The following is a 19,375-nucleotide window of genomic DNA, read 5'->3' as shown; positions in this document are numbered from 1 at the left end:
TATTCCGATGAAAAATCGAAGGACTCGACACCCTTGTGTTTGTAAATAGTTGCAAGGAAGTTGTGTGTGTGAGGAAAATTGGCTACGTGCTCCACGACGACAAGCTTTATTATCGACTTATTACGGATGATCAAGCACAGCGCACAAAGTGCTCAACATATCCAGGGCACAACGCCGACATATCATGCATGCTGATGCATGCATCCATGCATGTCGCTAGCACATTCACCAGGACGATTCTGCGACGGCGAAGCTGAACCCAGAGCCTTGCAGTGCCTCCTCGACGATCTTGTCCAGCCGCTCCGCCATTGCCGGTGTGATGTGGTTGCTCCAGGACCATGGCTGCCACTCTTGTTCACGGCCATGTTTTTCAGGCTCTCGAGGCTGCACAACTCCACGATGGCCTGCACCACTCCATCGGCCTCCTCCTTGCGGGAGAAGATGCACCCCATGAACTCCGCTCCGCCAGCTTCTTCACGTTCCTCGCGGGGTTCCAAAGCATCTCGTCGTACCGGAGGAAGAGCACCTTCTCCGGCCGCCTCCTGCTCTCCTCCCAGTAGCCCACCACGTGGCGCCACTGCGGGCCGTTGACACATTTGCCGTCGCAGAACAGCTCGAACGCCTCTTCGAATGTGTACGGCGCCGGCTCCGTCTGCTGCTTGTCCGTGTCCTCGCCGGCTTGTGCTCGAGCAGCCGTGGCCGCCGCCTCCTTCATGGTGAAGAACCACGAGGAAATGAATGCGTCCTTTGGGTCCCGGCAGATGTACATGACACTTCTTCTTCGGTACAACCCCCTGAAAACATTAACGGTCCAGATCGTCCTATACCCCTTCGCCTGAAAACTTAAAAAAGGGTAGGATGATCTTTGCCCCTGCCCCTCCCCCAGTCCCGGCCCCGCGACGTACCCGCGCGGCCCGTCGACGTACGTACGTCTACGCATTTTCTTTTTACTGTGGCGACGTATGTTTTTTTACCGCGTCGGTGGTCAAGCGCGTCGGTGGTCAAACCACGCGTCGCCCGCTGAAAGCGCGTCGTGGCGCGTGAACTGCGGCCCGCCGCCCCGTCCCGTCCCGTCCGTCCCCTCGCCTGCCGCCCCGTCCCCTCGTCTGCCGCGCCGCCGCCCTCGACTGCCGTCGCATTGATAGCCCGACGGCCCGACCGCCCGCCGCCCCGTCCCGTCGCCTCGTCTGCCGCCCCGCCGCCCCGTCCCCGTCCGTCCCCTCGCCTGCCGCCCCGCCGCCCCGTCCCGTCGTTGCTGCGCCGCCCGCCCTCGACTGCCGTCGCATTGATAGCCCGACGACCCGACCGCCCGCTGCCCCGCCGTCTGCCTATAAATCTCACCCCCGTCCGCCCGTCGCCGCAAACACCGCTCCCCGCCCGACGACGCAAAGACCGCTCCTCTCCCGTCTCCACCTCCCAAAATCCCGCCGGCGACATGTCGTTCCACCGCGGCAGCAGCTCCGGCACCGGCGGCGACGACGGACCCAGCGCGTGGCCGTCGAGCCTGAGTACGCCGGAGACGGAGGAGCTGCACCGGTTCGGGCTCCTCGTGCCGCCGGGTTGCCGTCTTCCGCACGACTGGAAGCTCGACAAGGACGGCTACCCGACGCGCGGGCCAGGCGCCACCGCCGAGGAGAAGCGGACCGGCGGCCGCAACAACATCGCCGGCCGTCACGCGTTCTGGGACGGCAAAGAGTACGCCGCCGTCATCGGCGCGTTCCGGCTGGCGGAGTCCGGCGTCACGCCTGACCTCGTCGGCGACCGTCGCCGCCTTCTTGTCCCGCGCCCCCGTCCAGCAGCGCGCGGCCGTCGGGCTCCTCCCGCACCTGCGCCGGCGCCCGCCGATCCCCCCGCCCCGCCGGAGGTGGAACTGCCGCCGGAGCAGTTAGTTCTTCGGGAGGACGGTGATCCCGACGATACGCCGGGTTACCTCGTCGCCCTACGCGCGTCGGCGGCTGCAGCGGCGGCTGCAGAGGCGGCGGCGGCTGCAAGGGAGGCCGCCGAGCAGGCGGCAGCGATCCAGGCGGCGGCGGCGATTCCGCCAGTGGTCCCGCAGGCGGAGGCGGAGCCGCCGGAGTCGTCGGACGACGACGTCATCGACTGGGAGCGGCTGGCCCAGGACAGCGACGACGACGACGAGGGCGGGGGTGACGGCGGTGACGTCGGGGAGGTCATCGATCTGTTGGGTAGCGACGACGAGGAGTAGTTATTTTTTTTAAATGTTCTAAGTATGAACTATGTATCGCTTATGTTCGAAAAAACTCGTCTGGTTTCGGTAATGTTGAATGGACTATGTAAAATATATTTATGTTCAATCTAGTTTGAAATTTGTCTTCAAAGTTTGTTCAAAAAATTAGCTAAATATTGAACGCTTATTTTGAGAAAAATTGAAAATTTTCCTCAAAATGCATAAAAATGTTTGTAATATATTTAAAAAATTTGCATCGAATATACATAGCACAGAATAAGGTATGCAATTATCGGAAACACATAAAATAAAAAATATTATCTGAAAAAAATTATTCTGTGAAAGTTGAGATATTTTAATTTTTAATTCATTAACATTTTCTGAAATATTATTAAATTCATTAACATTTATGAATCAGAGAATATTTTTAAATTCATTAACATATATGAATGAGTACAAGAATTTTTAAATTCATTTACATTTTCCGAAATATTTTTAAATTATTTAAATTTATGAACCAGAGAAAATTTATAATTCATTAATATTTATGAATCCGAGAATTTTTGAATTCATTAACATTTTTTGAAATAGTTTTAAATTCATTAAAATATATGAATGAATACAAGAATTTTTAAATTCATTTACATTTTCCGAAATGTTTTTAAATTATTTAAATTTATGAACCAGAGAATATTTATAATTCAGTAATATTTATGAATCCGAGAATTTTTGAATTCATTAACATTTTCTGAAGCGTTAATTGGGCACGTTTGGCGGATGCGAAGCGGAGAGGTGTGACCGAGGGTCCCCTCCGGCCATACCGAAACCACCCCCTTCCACAGCAAGTACCTGAGCGGTTTGACGGATTGCACCCAACTTCTGGGAGCGCGTGTGGGGCCCCACCCGGGCACCCCACGGCCAAAATGAACGAAATCCGACAACGAACGCACGTTGCGTCACGTCCGGGCAGTATTTTCTGGGTTTTCTGCCTGGAAAATGGTAGAAAATGCATACGGACTCGAAACGGGATAATTTTTTGCGTGCGTGCCCTGCTAGGCCACAGTAGCACGTGGAAAAAAATTGGGCACGTTTGGCGGATGCGAAGCGGAGAGGTGTGACCGAGGGTCCCCTCCGGCCATACCGAAACCACCCCCTTCCACAGCAAGTACCTGAGCGGTTTGACGGATTGCACCCAACTTCTGGGAGCGCGTGTGGGGCCCCACCCGGGCACCCCACGGCCAAAATGAACGAAATCCGACAACGAACGCACGTTGCGTCACGTCCGGGCAGTATTTTCTGGGTTTTCTGCCTGGAAAATGGTAGAAAATGCATACGGACTCGAAACGGGATAATTTTTTGCGTGCGTGCCCTGCTAGGCCACAGTAGCACGTGGAAAAAAATTGGGCACGTTTGGCGGATGCGAAGCGGAGAGGTGTGACCGAGGGTCCCCTCCGGCCATACCGAAACCACCCCCTTCCACAGCAAGTACCTGAGCGGTTTGACGGATTGCACCCAACTTCTGGGAGCGCGTGTGGGGCCCCACCCGGGCACCCCACGGCCAAAATGAACGAAATCCGACAACGAACGCACGTTGCGTCACGTCCGGGCAGTATTTTCTGGGTTTTCTGCCTGGAAAATGGTAGAAAATGCATACGGACTCGAAACGGGATAATTTTTTGCGTGCGTGCCCTGCTAGGCCACAGTAGCACGTGGAAAAAAATTGGGCACGTTTGGCGGATGCGAAGCGGAGAGGTGTGACCGAGGGTCCCCTCCGGCCATACCGAAACCACCCCCTTCCACAGCAAGTACCTGAGCGGTTTGACGGATTGCACCCAACTTCTGGGAGCGCGTGTGGGGCCCCACCCGGGCACCCCACGGCCAAAATGAACGAAATCCGACAACGAACGCACGTTGCGTCACGTCCGGGCAGTATTTTCTGGGTTTTCTGCCTGGAAAATGGTAGAAAATGCATACGGACTCGAAACGGGATAATTTTTTGCGTGCGTGCCCTGCTAGGCCACAGTAGCACGTGGAAAAAAATTGGGCACGTTTGGCGGATGCGAAGCGGAGAGGTGTGACCGAGGGTCCCCTCCGGCCATACCGAAACCACCCCCTTCCACAGCAAGTACCTGAGCGGTTTGACGGATTGCACCCAACTTCTGGGAGCGCGTGTGGGGCCCCACCCGGGCACCCCACGGCCAAAATGAACGAAATCCGACAACGAACGCACGTTGCGTCACGTCCGGGCAGTATTTTCTGGGTTTTCTGCCTGGAAAATGGTAGAAAATGCATACGGACTCGAAACGGGATAATTTTTTGCGTGCGTGCCCTGCTAGGCCACAGTAGCACGTGGAAAAAAATTGGGCACGTTTGGCGGATGCGAAGCGGAGAGGTGTGACCGAGGGTCCCCTCCGGCCATACCGAAACCACCCCCTTCCACAGCAAGTACCTGAGCGGTTTGACGGATTGCACCCAACTTCTGGGAGCGCGTGTGGGGCCCCACCCGGGCACCCCACGGCCAAAATGAACGAAATCCGACAACGAACGCACGTTGCGTCACGTCCGGGCAGTATTTTCTGGGTTTTCTGCCTGGAAAATGGTAGAAAATGCATACGGACTCGAAACGGGATAATTTTTTGCGTGCGTGCCCTGCTAGGCCACAGTAGCACGTGGAAAAAAATTGGGCACGTTTGGCGGATGCGAAGCGGAGAGGTGTGACCGAGGGTCCCCTCCGGCCATACCGAAACCACCCCCTTCCACAGCAAGTACCTGAGCGGTTTGACGGATTGCACCCAACTTCTGGGAGCGCGTGTGGGGCCCCACCCGGGCACCCCACGGCCAAAATGAACGAAATCCGACAACGAACGCACGTTGCGTCACGTCCGGGCAGTATTTTCTGGGTTTTCTGCCTGGAAAATGGTAGAAAATGCATACGGACTCGAAACGGGATAATTTTTTGCGTGCGTGCCCTGCTAGGCCACAGTAGCACGTGGAAAAAAATTGGGCACGTTTGGCGGATGCGAAGCGGAGAGGTGTGACCGAGGGTCCCCTCCGGCCATACCGAAACCACCCCCTTCCACAGCAAGTACCTGAGCGGTTTGACGGATTGCACCCAACTTATGGGAGCGCGTGTGGGGCCCCACCCGGGCACCCCACGGCCAAAATGAACGAAATCCGACAACGAACGCACGTTGCGTCACGTCCGAGCAGTATTTTCTGGGTTTTCTGCCTGGAAAATGGTAGAAAATGCATACGGACTCGAAACGGGATAATTTTTTGCGTGCGTGCCCTGCTAGGCCACAGTAGCACGTGGAAAAAAATTGGGCACGTTTGGCTAAGTTAAAAAAAGAGCATATTTGATTAAGTTTAAAAAATTGGTTAAGATAAAAATTTTTGATACAGTTAAAAAAAATATGCCAATTTATTTAGTAAAAAAAATGAGGCCCTGCAAAAAAAAACGCCGGCCGTCTCGCTAACCGACGCGCATGCGTGCATGGGGCCGTCCCACTAACAAACGACGCCGCAATCAGCGCTCGGGCGACGTCGTTAGCCGACGTGCATGCAAAATTTCCTTCTACGTCACCCCGTCTCGCCGCCGCCGCGATCTGCACGTGCTGCCACCGTACACCGCCCGTCGCCCCACACTCCAAAACGGCGCCGGTGCGGCCGCGCCGGCCTGCCCTGACCTGACCCGTCGCCTTGTTTACGTTGTCGCTGCCTCTCCCACCGTCGCCCCACCGTACAAACTCCGTCGGTGCGCCCGCGCCGGCTTGCGTCCCCTCACCCGTCGCCACTATACGCCGCCGGTGCCTCTCCCATCGTCGCCGTCGTGTAAGTTTTTTTTCCAGTTCTTTTATACAACGAGGCTCATAACAGTATGATGGTATGTGACAGAAATCTATTTGATGCAGTATGAATATCGACGGTGTGATTCCATGTTCTGTTCAAAAGTGGGTTAGCCTAGTTGACAAACTGTCACCAAGTCAGAAATTCAGGTTTTATGAAACGGATATGCAGGGCATGTTTAGAATACCATCGATAAGGATGCGTGATTTTTTGCTTCACTTTTTACTCCAAAGTTACAATCCGAGTAGCAAAAAATTCATGGTTCAAGAGAGTTCTGGAAGTACTGCTGGATGTAAAGGTCTTATTTCATTAAGGCCTGATGATGTGTACTCCATATTTGGTTGGAAAAACAATGGAGTGGATGTTTTTGGGTTTCTTAGTACTGAAGGAGAAAAAGCAACCAAAAAAATACCAGTTAGTTTTGTTAGCAAGAAAAATGGTAAGATCATGATTGATGATCTCATAGAAAAGATTGTGAAGGATAAGAGCACTGATGATGACTTTATTCGGATGACATTTCTAGTTCTCTTAGGAACTATAATTGCACCAGTGTCTCATGAATACGTTCCGAAAAAGTACTATGCCTTAGTGAAAAATATTAAGTTGATAAGGAAGTTCAACTGGAATGCATTCACTTCACGATTCTGTTTATCGGAGATTGGTAAGCTTCTGCAGGACGGCCATGTTAGGCAGTGGCCCCAGGGGAACCTCGCCCTTTTGCAAGTACGTTCTATTTATTAATTTCAACACTTTTGTTATAAAATGGCACGGAAGAACATGTAATTTAATTAGTTTATGTGTTTTGCAGTACCTATACTGGGAGAAGGTGCAACCAATCACCGGTCCAAAATATGATCCGTTGGCATTGTTGAGCCCGCTGATGAGGAACTGGACGGAAGATATGGCTGTGAGAAGAGACAAATACGACTACGAATATGGTCGTGGTGTTGGGATGGTAATCCTAGTAATCATTTTTTTACATTTATGAAATAAAGTAAAGTGTGCATATGGTTTTTATGTATAATTATCTTGTTGCACTTGTAGATCGATGACAACATTACAGAGGAGTATAGGTTGAAAAAAATTGCGGAAGAAGAAGCTCAAAAAACCAAGAAAACTAGTAGCAAGAAGGAAATGCTTCGTTTGCCAGAGTTATGCGCACAGGTAACACTTGAGCACGTCTCTTTAATGTCCATCACTGAATTGAAGAACTAAGATGAAATGTTTTCTTGCAGAGGATGATTGAGAAACTGAACAAAACCGGCGTCTCCTACAAACCCAGTAACCTGGAAGAGGACGAAGAGAATCTGTACGGAGGCATTAATGAGTCTTCAAACGATGTTGAACGTCCGCAAAAAGAGTTTTTATATCAAAAAGATGATTCAGACCGGTTCCGCACACCTTCCAAAATGAATTTGCAAAAGGATGATAACGGCGTTGATGTAACTTCTCGTGAAAACACACCTTTTTACTGCACACCTGAGTACTGGGATAGTTTCAAGGGTGATATGGATGATCCTGTCCAAGTACCAGAAGTATCAGATGAAAAAGCTGCCACATCTTTAGAGACGGACGAAATCGCATCGCATGTGTCGGTTGGTTCTCAAGGAGTACAAGAGGAAGTGGAGGAGGTTACTGGCAGGCGCAAGCGCAGAGGATCACAACATGTCAAGTCTCCTTATGTGGTCCCTAAACCAAACAAACGTGCAAAACGTTCTGCCAAAGGAAGTAAGTTTTCTGTGTTTCTAATTGTTATTGCGTAACAATTATTTATGTATTTGCGTTTGTAAGTATTTGAGTGGTGCGTTACAGAATTGTTCCAAAATGGTGATGTTAACAAATCTGGTGATGAGTATGATGTGGTGAAAGCGTCCATCAAGTACGTGCGTGCGCATGAGCATTTACAAAAACATGCCAAAACAGAAATTTTCAATGATGGCATGGAAGAAGGTCTCACTGTGAGGAGAGCTTGTCAGATTATTAACCATGAGTGGCTAAGTGGCGACGTAAGTTAATTTCATATATTGTTTTACAATTCATTCGAAAATACCATTGTTAAATCTAACACATTATTTATAGGTAATTGATGCATACTCATCATTTTTGGTCGACAAAGTTAATGATGATCGTTTCATGTTAACAACTTGGAGGATACATTGGTTGCTTCACGTTAGACCCGGAAAGAAGACCGCCGGTAATGATTATGAAGCAGAGTCGCATAGTAATGGACCCGTGAACAGATGTGAGGACGAGTATTTCAAAAAATCAAAGGTAAGTTTGATTGTTAACACGGTACATACATACGATATTATGTGATGATTGTGTTTTATGGTCCTTGTGATGCAGACTTACATTCCTCTAAACAAGCAAAATAATCACTGGATTACTGTCGTCATGCATAGCGGAAAAAGAGAGTTTCAGGTTCTTGACTCGTTGATGACCGGAAAACTTGACACTGTTACTAGAGAACTCGTTGAGGACCTGGTAGGTTTAACTTGCAAATGTGCATTTGGTAACATTCGTTTTCTTTAGTACACTGAATGACATGCTTTCCACCATGTTTGTTATATCTTTAGAGAAAACAACTAGCAGAAGATATCCAAGAAGCAAATGCAACCGGAATTGTGAATTATCCGGATGTTTCCAAGTGGCCTATTCAAACGTATGACATGCCAAAACAACATGATGGGTGAGTTTTTACTTCGACAGAATGTTGGTCTTGTATGTACAGTAGATATTTAATCTTCGTAAATTGTATGCACTAGGAATTCGTGTGGACTATTTCTCCTTCGATGCTTTCAAAATTGGGATGGTGACAAATGGACAGGCTTATTTTCACAGGTACGCAAGTCATGTTTGGACTACGATGTACAATGAACGCTGTGCTAACACCATTTTTTTTCAGACCTCAATTGATGATTCAAGAGAGTTAATGATTGCGCAACTTATATTTTCGGAAAGAAACAAGCTTGATGAAGTGAAAAACAAAGTTATTCGGATATCAAAGAAGAAGAAATAGATGCGGCACGGAGGAGTTTTGCATGTGATTGGGTGGTACTGGAGGACTTTATTTTCCAAACGCTTTGCGCACTTGCTTATAAATTTTATGTAATACACTCTGCTTCTGAATAGTTATATGTAATAGACTCGGCACTTTTCCAAATGTTTTTTTCTGTCCACATGATATTTCGTTTCATAAATATTATATAATGATTTATTTTGTTTACATGTTTTTTTGTTGCCGAATAGTTATATGTAATCATGTCGTCGTTAAATTTTTGTGCACTAAACTATGGCAGCACACTGCGTTTTACTTAAAAATTATTTTACATAAAAAAAATGCCCGCCCGTCTCCACGGCGTTTCTTAGTAAGCCCGTCGTTATCAAGCCCAACGGGCGACTACAACAGGCGTTTCGGAGCACGCCGTGGAAACCAGGCCCAACAAGGCAGAATCGACGCGGCACATCGACGGGGTAGTAATCAGAGGAGTTCAATGCAACGACGGGAGCTGAGTATATAAGCAGGTCGTCGTCCCCTTCGGCCGGCGAGGTGGGACTAAACTTGCGTCGGCCGCGGGGCGACCTGGACACAGCCAGACGCGACGTGGGCCGGCCCAAAAAGGCACTGGACGGCGCGGTCTTCTCGACTGCTCGACGCGACGTGGGCCGGCCCAAAAAGGCTATTGACGGCGCGGTCTTCTCGACGGCTCGACGCGCCGTGGGCCGGCCCAGTTACCACCGCTGAGACGCCGCGCCAGTGAAACCGACACAAGTTTAGTCCCACCTCGACGGCCGAAGGCGACGCCGACTAGTTTATATACTCAGCTCCCGTCGTTGTATTGAACTCCTCTGATTACTACCCCGTCGATGTGCCGCGTCGATGCTGCCCTGTTGGGCCTGGTTTCCACGGCGTGCTCCGAAACGCTTGTTGTAGGGTCCCGTTGGGCTTGATAACGACGGGCTTACTAAGTCACGCTGTGGAGACGGGCGGGCATTTTTTTTCTTTTTTTTTCAACAACAGTTCACAGAGTGCTTCTTCTATTTTGATATATTTGACAGCCGACGGGACTGTAGTAAATACATGCAGAATTCATAAAATAAACAATGAATAGTGAATATTTATATCAACAACAATGTTGTCTCAACATAACAATTGTCACCACAGTAATTTTATTGTAGTTGACACAAAATAACAAGTCTGAAATGACAACGGTCCGTACGCAATAATCATGTTTCACACATAAAATACTCAACACGAACATAAATTTTACAAATGTTCTTCATATAAATGGAAGAGGTAAAACACTCGCATCGTCTACACTTGAGTCTTCAAGCCCAGTTGCTGCATACAAAAAATATGAGAATCAATGCACCGTTAATGAAACAACAAAACTGACATAAACAAATAATAGACATACTCTTCATTTTTGCTGCATGTGCTCCTGTTATGACCTGAGCCGCTGCATATGCTACATTTTCGTCCAGATTTCTCGTCAAATGCTTTAGGCCTCTCATTTTTTGTCACATCTGGGCCACCCTTACCGCGACCTCTACTGTTCTGCTTAGGTGCGCCCTTGGTGGAAACCTTTACTGGATCACGAACCAGAATATGATCTCGGTTAGGCTCAAATGGATTACTGTTCACGAAGCTTCGCTGAATATCATCTTCATTTCCCTGAATATCCTTATTCACTATAATATCATCCAGAGCTGCCATCAACTTGTCGAATAAGAAAGGATTACTGCATGCGACATGACAGGCTTCTGAAGATTTAATGGTCAACTCACTATATCTAGCTCTGTCCTCACCACTCGACCAACCCCACGCAAACAAATCGCTGGTGCGCTTCACTGGCAGTCCAGCTCGTGCTTTTTTTGAGAATCTTCGCAGGACACAACACTTGGGTATCACAGGTAAGTTCAGTGCATTCAAAACATGAATAATATGCTTGCAAGGAAGCCCTTTGCGAGTCATACTTCGGCAACTGCACTTTATAGTTTCTGCCGAGTTACCTGGCGTATAGTCCACATTAAATCTGTGATCCCTGTTATTCTTCCACGCAACCACAAATCTCTGACTATCGGTCCCTGTCAGTCTATCAATTACCTCAAGCTCCTGTACCTTCTTCATATCTTGTTGCAACATATAAAAGTTTGCCTGCGTGAATGCTTTCGCAGCATACGACTCAATGGCCTGACACTCAGTCACTGTTACTGGAAGAGTCTGTGAGGCCGTGTAGTCATCATAAGCTTCATTCTCACGGAGGCGAACAATACAATTCTCGTAGTGTACAATCATGTCAACAATCGTCATACCATAGTCAAGATGAAGGTGCAGGCTGGAGTTCAGACTCTCACTCCTCTGATTACTGCGCATACCAAGGAAAAACCCACCAGACAAATATGATGCAGCCCAAAGCGTCCTCTTCCTGTACATCCTATGGAGCCATGTTTTTATTTTCTCCGTCTGCCATTTGCGCACAAACGCGGCCCATCTCTCCTCAAAAACCTTATGTGTAGTGGCATAGTACAATAATGCCCTAAACTCCTTCAATGACTTGTGGTTGAGGTGTTTCTGCATATTCTTTTCAATATGCCATGAACATAGACGATGCCACACGTCAGAAAGCACCTTCCTAATAGCCCTTATCATCGCTGCATCTCCATCTGTAATAACTGATTTGGGCCTCTTCTGACAGTTAGCTTTCAAGAACGTGTTAAGCAACCAGACATATGTAGCCTCAGTCTCGTCTGAAACAATGGCGCAGGCGAATACAGTAGTGCAACGGTGGTTGTTCAGACCCACAAAAGGGATGAACGGCATTCCATACCTGTTCATCTTGTATGTGCTATCGAAGACAACAACATCACCATAGTCTAGATAATCCCGGCGTGACTGCGAATCACACCAGAAGAGGTTTTGGAGCCTGCCTTCAGCGTCAACCGTGTGCTCAAAGAAGAAGTCTGGATCTCTGTCCTTTCTGGTCAACATGATTCCTACGGCAGTATCAGCATCACCTTGTGCAAGCAATTTCATCTTCTCCCTATAGCACATGTTGTACAACTTTGTCCTCTGAAATGGTGACTTTGCATACGACCCATACCTGCTAACGATGTTGTCAAAAATGATATGTTTTCTTATCCCAGCTCCAGACATAGCTAAGATCTCAGCTCTCTCAAATGCTTTCATCTGATTATGAGATCGGAGGAAAGGGACTTCGTCCGGTCGTGCAAGAGTGTGGCTGTGATCATCGGAGAAACTGCTGACATACCAAAGATTGAGCTTTTTATCAAGCTTAACTGTCAAATGGGCTTCGCATAAGAATCGACTCTCCGGTCTAAGCCTGCGGGTCCGGCCTTCCATGGTACAGAACTTGGCCTGTCGTTTTCCTGCGGCGGAACAGAGATACCTCCTCAAGCGCGGAGTCCTTGCGCGATCCTTCGAAAATTTTAGCGAGTCCTTCCTGATACTGAACCCACGTTCTCTCGCGTGCTTGTTGTAGAACGTGTAAACCTCGTCTAATGACCTGAATGTCTTTACCATCACTGCCCAATGCCTATCAAGTGACTCTTGCTGATATTCATCATAGCACATGTCAAGGTCAAACTGATCATCATCGATGTGCTCATCATTCCCGCTAGGACCATCAACACCTCCCTGCAAAATATGACATATAACCTTGCATGTCAATCTCTTCTTATATTCTTACTAACCAAAATTAATGTAAAGAACTTACTTGACTACCGCTCACACTACGAGATGCATGGACCTCGCTCTCGGCATTGTCATCATCTATATTATTACGCTCATTGTCACCATTAGCATTTATCTGTGCACATATAAAGTAACATAAGTGGTCATACAATTTTAATGTCAATCATTTCTCTACAATTTTTTCAACATACCTGGCTCACACTATCTGCATAAAATTGTTCATCTATATCATATTCCTCATCGTCAGCATTGCCATGTACCTGTACAAATTTAAAAGGACATGTTAGTGTCAAATAACTAGTTTTTGTTCAATATATTTTTGTCAACGTTCAAGGTACTTACATTACCACTGTACGATTCATCCTGACTCATATAGTTGTCTCCGGGAGGTTGGTTCGCATTCAATGACGAGGATCCATTATCGCTACCGGAATCATCACTGGCGTATCCGGTTACTTGCTCCATCTATGCACATACAAATAAGGTGTGAGATCAATGCCAACATTCCACAAAAAATCATCGCGAATACAGTAAATTCGTCAACAGTGACATGACTATGTGGCATGCATACAAATTTGAACATACAAAATCATTATGAGGTCATTAAGAAGTCACTACTCTCCTCTCTTATTTAACTAAGTAGGGAATCATTTTGCATTACAAAAATGCACAAAAATGCAATGGACAAATCAAAATCATCAAAAAAAGAACAAAAAGAGCCATCCTAACCTACTCTGCGCCGTCGAGGGGTCCTCGCCTGGGGTCGACGCCGATGCGTTGCTGCCACCGACGTTGTGGAGGGCGCGTACCAGGACAGAACGGCGAGCGAGCGCTGGGCGTTTCACCGGCGACACGGCGTGTGGTCACTACGGACGCCGTCGGTGCTCGCGACTAGACGGGCACGTCGGGGTCGACGTCGTGACGGCGGTGGACCACGGCGGCGTTGATGACGCTAGGGTTTCCTAGGCGGGGATGGGGTGTCGGTTTCACGGCGCGTGGGTGACTACGGACGCCGCCCGACGTCGTGACGGCGGTGGACCACGGCGGCGTTCATGCCGCTAGGGTTTCGTACGTGGAGTTGGGGTCTCGGGGTGGGGCGTACTTTTTTTTCCTTTCCCGATCGCACTACCGAACCGCACGCGTACGATGCGCGGGAGTACGGGACGCGACGTACACGGGCGGCCGGCCCTACGACGGACGGCGGGTATAGTGTACGTGTAATTTAGTATGGACAATACTACCCCTTATACGTTTATTGGGGGGGGGTTGTACCGAAGTCCTTCTCTGTACATGATCCGGCAGCTGGACTCCTCCGCGGTGATGCGCCGTGGCAGGAGAGAGTAGGGCAGGTGTGTGGCGAGCAAGCGCGGTGAGGGGAGCGCCACGAACACGTCGTCTGCTCCACCGTCGTCCAACAACCGCCCGAACTCTATCTCCATGTACCGGACCATGTCGTGGGGGTTGCAACGCCGGAGCGGGTGGTGGAGGTCATGGGGCGAGTGCTCAACCAGGTTGCGTGTGGCGAAGGCGAGGGCCTTGAGCCAGGTGGTGCCGCACTTGGGGAAGCTACCGAGGAGGACATCCGACGGCCTTGTCTCGACGACCGAATGGACGGCTAGAACACCCTTGAGGAACTTCTCCACCAGCCAGAACCCACCATATTGCCTCAGACGGAACGGCGGGAACCGCGTCTCTAGGGGAAGTGAGGTGATCGCAAGCTCAACAACATCGTCTGCGGCAGAGGCAGCCATGGAAACAGGGGCAGACCCACGTTGGCCCAGCAGGTAGCCCATGACACCGGGTAAAAAATTATCTTACGTTATTCATATAGAGCCCAGGTAGACTTGGACACCCCTAAATTTTTGAAAGGGACACCCCGTGCAGACCAAAAGGCCACAACTAGCCTACAAGGCCGCAGACGGCCCAGCCGACTAGCAGCGCGCGACGCCCTGGCAAAGGCCCATCACATACGTCCATCGATCTGGATCAATTCATCTACACGTACGTGCCTTCGCCTGTCGCTTTCCTCTACTCGCCGCTGCGCTTCGTGCCCCTGTACGTCGTGCTCGCAGTCGCCGCCTATCGCCAGATCGCCCCAGTTTGCCCAATCAGTGAACAACGAAAGAATATGTATCTTGGATCAGACCCCAATTCGGTGTGTGACTGCTTCTATTGCAATTTCCAAATCCTGTTCCGATTCTTGCTTTGTTTCTCTAACCCTAGGAAATTAGGGCTACTGGATAAGATTATAGATTTTAATTATATTGGCAATTGGACTATTTGGCTATTGTAGTGGTCAGTGGAGAACAATATTGCAATACTCTAGTAGACAAGGACGTCTGGAAGCACCAGCAACATGTCAAGTAAGTTCTATTTTATTGTGGTGCAATTGCAATTCATGTTATGTATGTACACATGATTCATAGTTTTTTCATTTGCGGAAAATATAATTATCTAAATAATTACAAATTAGAGAAGCTCAGTTTACTGAAAAAAGAGAACCGGATAGTGTAAGATGAAGGCCCGTCACATGAACATAATATATTTTTATATTAGACAAAAGGCCAAAGGCCCGACTTTATATTAATAAAGCCACCAACCAACCAACCAAAAAGAAACAAGCATCCACACCCAACAGAACCCCAGCATGAACATAACCAGAATGATACCTCGGTCCTGCCACAGTCGGGCGGACAAAATGATGCCTCACCACACAAACGGATTGATGCCCCAGCCTCTCCATCACCACCTGGACAGAATAATGCCTCCACACATGAACCTAGCTCTGCCAATAATACAAGGAATTCATTTCAAGTTGAAGAAGAAATCAATTGGGAAGAAGAAATGAAATTTGATCCAGATAAAAGGAGAAGCATAGATGAGTACCATCCAAATCATAGAGATATGTTGCTAACTAGTTTTTTCTTTCTTTTGGTTTGTAGGCAATCAAGATCTAGCGCTGCATTTTCTCGTCATCGGTTATACTTTATTCATAATTTGGACACTTTGATTCATCTTTACTGTTCAATTTCCTACGATCAACTAATATTCATAAGGTGAACTCTTTATTTTGGAATTTTGGTAATCATATTCACGGTCGTATCGTATTCAAAGTATATTGTATTGCTAAGTGTGCTAATTTTATGTGTATTATGACTTGATATCCACGCATATGTGATAGACATGGGACCCCGGGTCATTTTTGTCCTGGGTCCGCCCCTGCATGGAAAGCCGGAGTAGTAAGCTTGGCTATAGGCTTGTAGCCTGCTGGCTTGCACACAAGTCCTTCTATATAATATCGGAAGATGTGCTGATGCCATTATGAGGCGGGAGGCGGACGTTTGGTCTATGGGGATATATATCCCTGGAATCCACATCGTGTGTAAGTGTGTTGCGATCCTTTGCTAAAGTAGTGAATTAGGAAATACGGGATGCTTCTGCTGTGCCAAAACGCGTTATACACAGCTGCCAAAGTGCTATACTGTCAGAAGGACAGGCTTGGACAGCATCTGGTACAGTGTTTTCACGTAGTAATCCATTACTATATCGATGCATAAATGCTGCTCTACTGACACACGCCTCGTCCTGTTCTAAGGTGGCTAGGGCGTGTCCCTCCGGAATTTTGAACGGTGGTAAAGACCAAACAAACTTTTAAAGCTCAATTAATTTATTTTCGGTCGTAAAGCTATATCAAAATGGTTAGTTGTTGATGTGATTTTTATTAATATTTCTTGCCAACAATGTTATTTATCTATATTTTTTAGTGGCACGGTTAGCAGTTGTCTATTTAGTGATTACCAAAAAAGTACAAAGAAAAACTGAAACTTTTTGAAATAATCTTGACTTTATTTCATACTCGTATACATAGTTTCAAGAAGGAAAAACAACCATTGCGTTCAGCGAAACAAAATTCAAGGACAAAAAAGTATGAATAGTAACTTGTATATATATTCAAATATTCAAAAGTTGTTCATTTAAAGTGTATATACATGTGACATGGAAAAAATTAATAACTGAGAAAAGTCAAAAAAATCTGAAACGTTTTTTAAAATAAACTTGACCTTCTTTCACTCGTATAAGTTTCGTGAAGGAAAAGCTCCCATCGACATTAGAGAAAAATATCAATACTTCTAGTATAGAACGTGTGAGTGGTAACTTGTATATTGTGTTAAATTTATTTTGTTCCACCAAGAATGTCATGAAAAGTTATTCCAGCAAAAATATTTTGTGATCCCAATTTTTTAAAATTGAAAAATAAATATTGAAATATCCAAATAATAATAATTAAAAGCGAAGCTTTTTTAACAGTGCCATCCCCTTCATGGTGTCCCGGTCAAGTTTTACTTGGGAAGGGAAGAACAAAGAGCATCACAAGGAAGGATCGAGTTATGCCAATAATCCAGTCATGTAATACATCCTTGAATTAAGTCAGGTAATTATGTCTAGAAAAATACTCGCAAAAGAATGTCTAAAAAGCAGGAATGGTAAAAAGACTTGGCAGCTTAGAGAATTGAGTGAGCGTGCATGTTGTAGTTAAGCCACTAATCGAGACATGTAATACATGCACCTATGAATTAAAGAAAAGGTGTCAGCGTCGGCGGTGTTGTCACTTATGAGCTGCCAGGAGCATTAAATGAGATGTTGGGTCACGCCTGCAGAACAGGTCAGAGAGCATCTTATACTAGGGGATATAAAGCAGAAAAGACAGGATACATATAACGGGGTGCTGATCAAGCGGGAAATGAATGGTGAGATTCAAGGGACAAATGTCCCCATAGATCATTGGGTATTTCCCTTATGAGGCGCCTCAATTTTAGTTTAGAAGCAGTCACTGGATTTGCAATGGTCGGTGAGGCCCTCTCCCTCCCTCTTTTTGAGTTGGTAAAGTCCCTCTTAATGCTCCACTCTATATTGATGCTAAGCTTAGTCCAGCAGATGATTAACCCATGTGAATCATTGTGTCTTTCTTTCGTCCTTATTGCCATCTATGTAAGAACGTACAACCAATTAAATGAAGAACGGATGATTAGGTACAACAAATCCCACGACTTGAGCTTGAACAAGAATCCATTAAACTATATGGTGTTAATGACATAACCAAAATTTGGATGACTAACCACATATAATAGAACGAGCAAACTTGCATCAGGAAAAGAGGTGTTTGATTGTCTCTTTATGACTACAAAAGACACTTCTTTCTTCCTCGTCAATTATGATGGTTGAGGTACGTTGTCAACGGTTAGCATAACTCCTCCCCAAAGATACCGGAGACTGAGTCATCGATGACATACCGGCGCTCCGCACTGGAGGGTGGCGCAACTGGGATTGTGTTGGTCGAATCTGCGGTGGCAAAGGTGGTGGCGGCGGCGGTGAGGGAAGGGTGGAGCATGACTTAGTTTCGTGGGTGGGGAGCATACTGTTTCCGAAAATGCAAATGATATTGACGAATCTTGTGAAAAAAAATCCATGATTCAGACCATGGGGTTTTCGTCCACAATTGATTTTGCAATATCTAGCAAAATATCTAATCTTCCCTATGAACTCTCATAAACTTCAAAACAGAGTTTCTGATGATTGGATTGTAATTGTAGTTCCGTAAGGAAGCATTGTGTGAGATGGCTCTCCTGCAGGCCACCCAATTTATATGTGGTAAACTACTAGAAGGATTGGGCACACTTTGGTGCGCCATTGGTGTTGTTCGGTTTCTTCAAGAAAATTACTCTGTTTCAAAATATAAGATGTATTTTTTTTTGAAAAGTTAAACCTTTTAAGTTTGATCATATTTGTAGAGAAATATATCAAAATCCATAATATCAAATCGATATGATTACATTCATCATGAATTACATTTCCATACTTTGTTGTTTAATATTGTGGATGTCTATATTTTTTGCTCTGGACTTGGTTAAAGTTAAAGAATTTTTACTTTCCAAAAAAAAAACTAATAACCCTTATATTTTGTAGCTGATGAAATATTTAGTTTGGCGGGTGGGGGAGGTGATAGAGTGTATTTTATTTTTATTTATAATGATGTGATTAGGTGGGCCTTTCATGGTGTGATTTTGAGTTACCCGCTGACCAACATATATTTATGTGGGAAAATTTCTGTGTCGGTGGCTGCATGAACTATATTGGTGCTATTGTATCACATTATGATTGGCGGTTTTAAGCGCCTCCATCCATAATCTCAATGGTAAGTTGGAATAACTCATCATGCTGCGCGCCATATCCATAAGTGTACGGTTGCGCCTTTCAGCTACTCATTTTGCTGAGGCTCACCCGGCATTGAATATTGGGCTACTATGCCAGTCTCCTGCAAGAACTTTGCAAAAGGTTCAGGGACTTGGCCATATGGAGTGTGCTGGCCGTAGTACTCTCCCCCACGGTCGGACCTTACTATCTTTATTCTTTTATCATGCTGATTTTCAACTTCAGCTTTGAATATTTTAAATTTATCCAACGGTTCCGATTTTTCTTTGATTGAATAAATATAACCATAGCGAGAGTATCATCTGTGAATGTTATGAACGAGTCATATACATCCACACTTTTTACCGAAAATGGTCCACAAATGTCAATGTGGATGATTTCTAGTGTGCTTGTTCTATGGATTGCACCTTTTTTTG

The 19,375-nt window shown here is 46.6% G+C and overlaps 1 long non-coding RNA gene and 1 pseudogene across 1 annotated transcript; one reads left to right on the top strand and one right to left on the bottom strand.

The window, feature by feature from the left end:
- Positions 1–225: 225 nt before the first annotated feature.
- On the bottom strand, positions 226–14,500 carry LOC123129553 (cytosolic sulfotransferase 5-like; annotated as a pseudogene).
- Positions 14,501–14,767: 267 nt separating this feature from the next.
- Positions 14,768–15,962, top strand: LOC123130502 (uncharacterized). The gene is made up of 3 exons (XR_006463847.1): positions 14,768–14,904; positions 15,043–15,112; positions 15,692–15,962. It is a non-coding gene; the product is annotated as an uncharacterized lncRNA (long non-coding RNA).
- Positions 15,963–19,375: the final 3,413 nt, after the last annotated feature.

Source organism: Triticum aestivum, chromosome 6A (genome assembly GCF_018294505.1).
Source record: "Triticum aestivum cultivar Chinese Spring chromosome 6A, IWGSC CS RefSeq v2.1, whole genome shotgun sequence".
Taxonomy (NCBI): domain Eukaryota; kingdom Viridiplantae; phylum Streptophyta; class Magnoliopsida; order Poales; family Poaceae; genus Triticum; species Triticum aestivum.
Note: the sequence above shows the minus strand (reverse complement) of the source record. Positions and strands in the feature narration are given on the sequence as shown.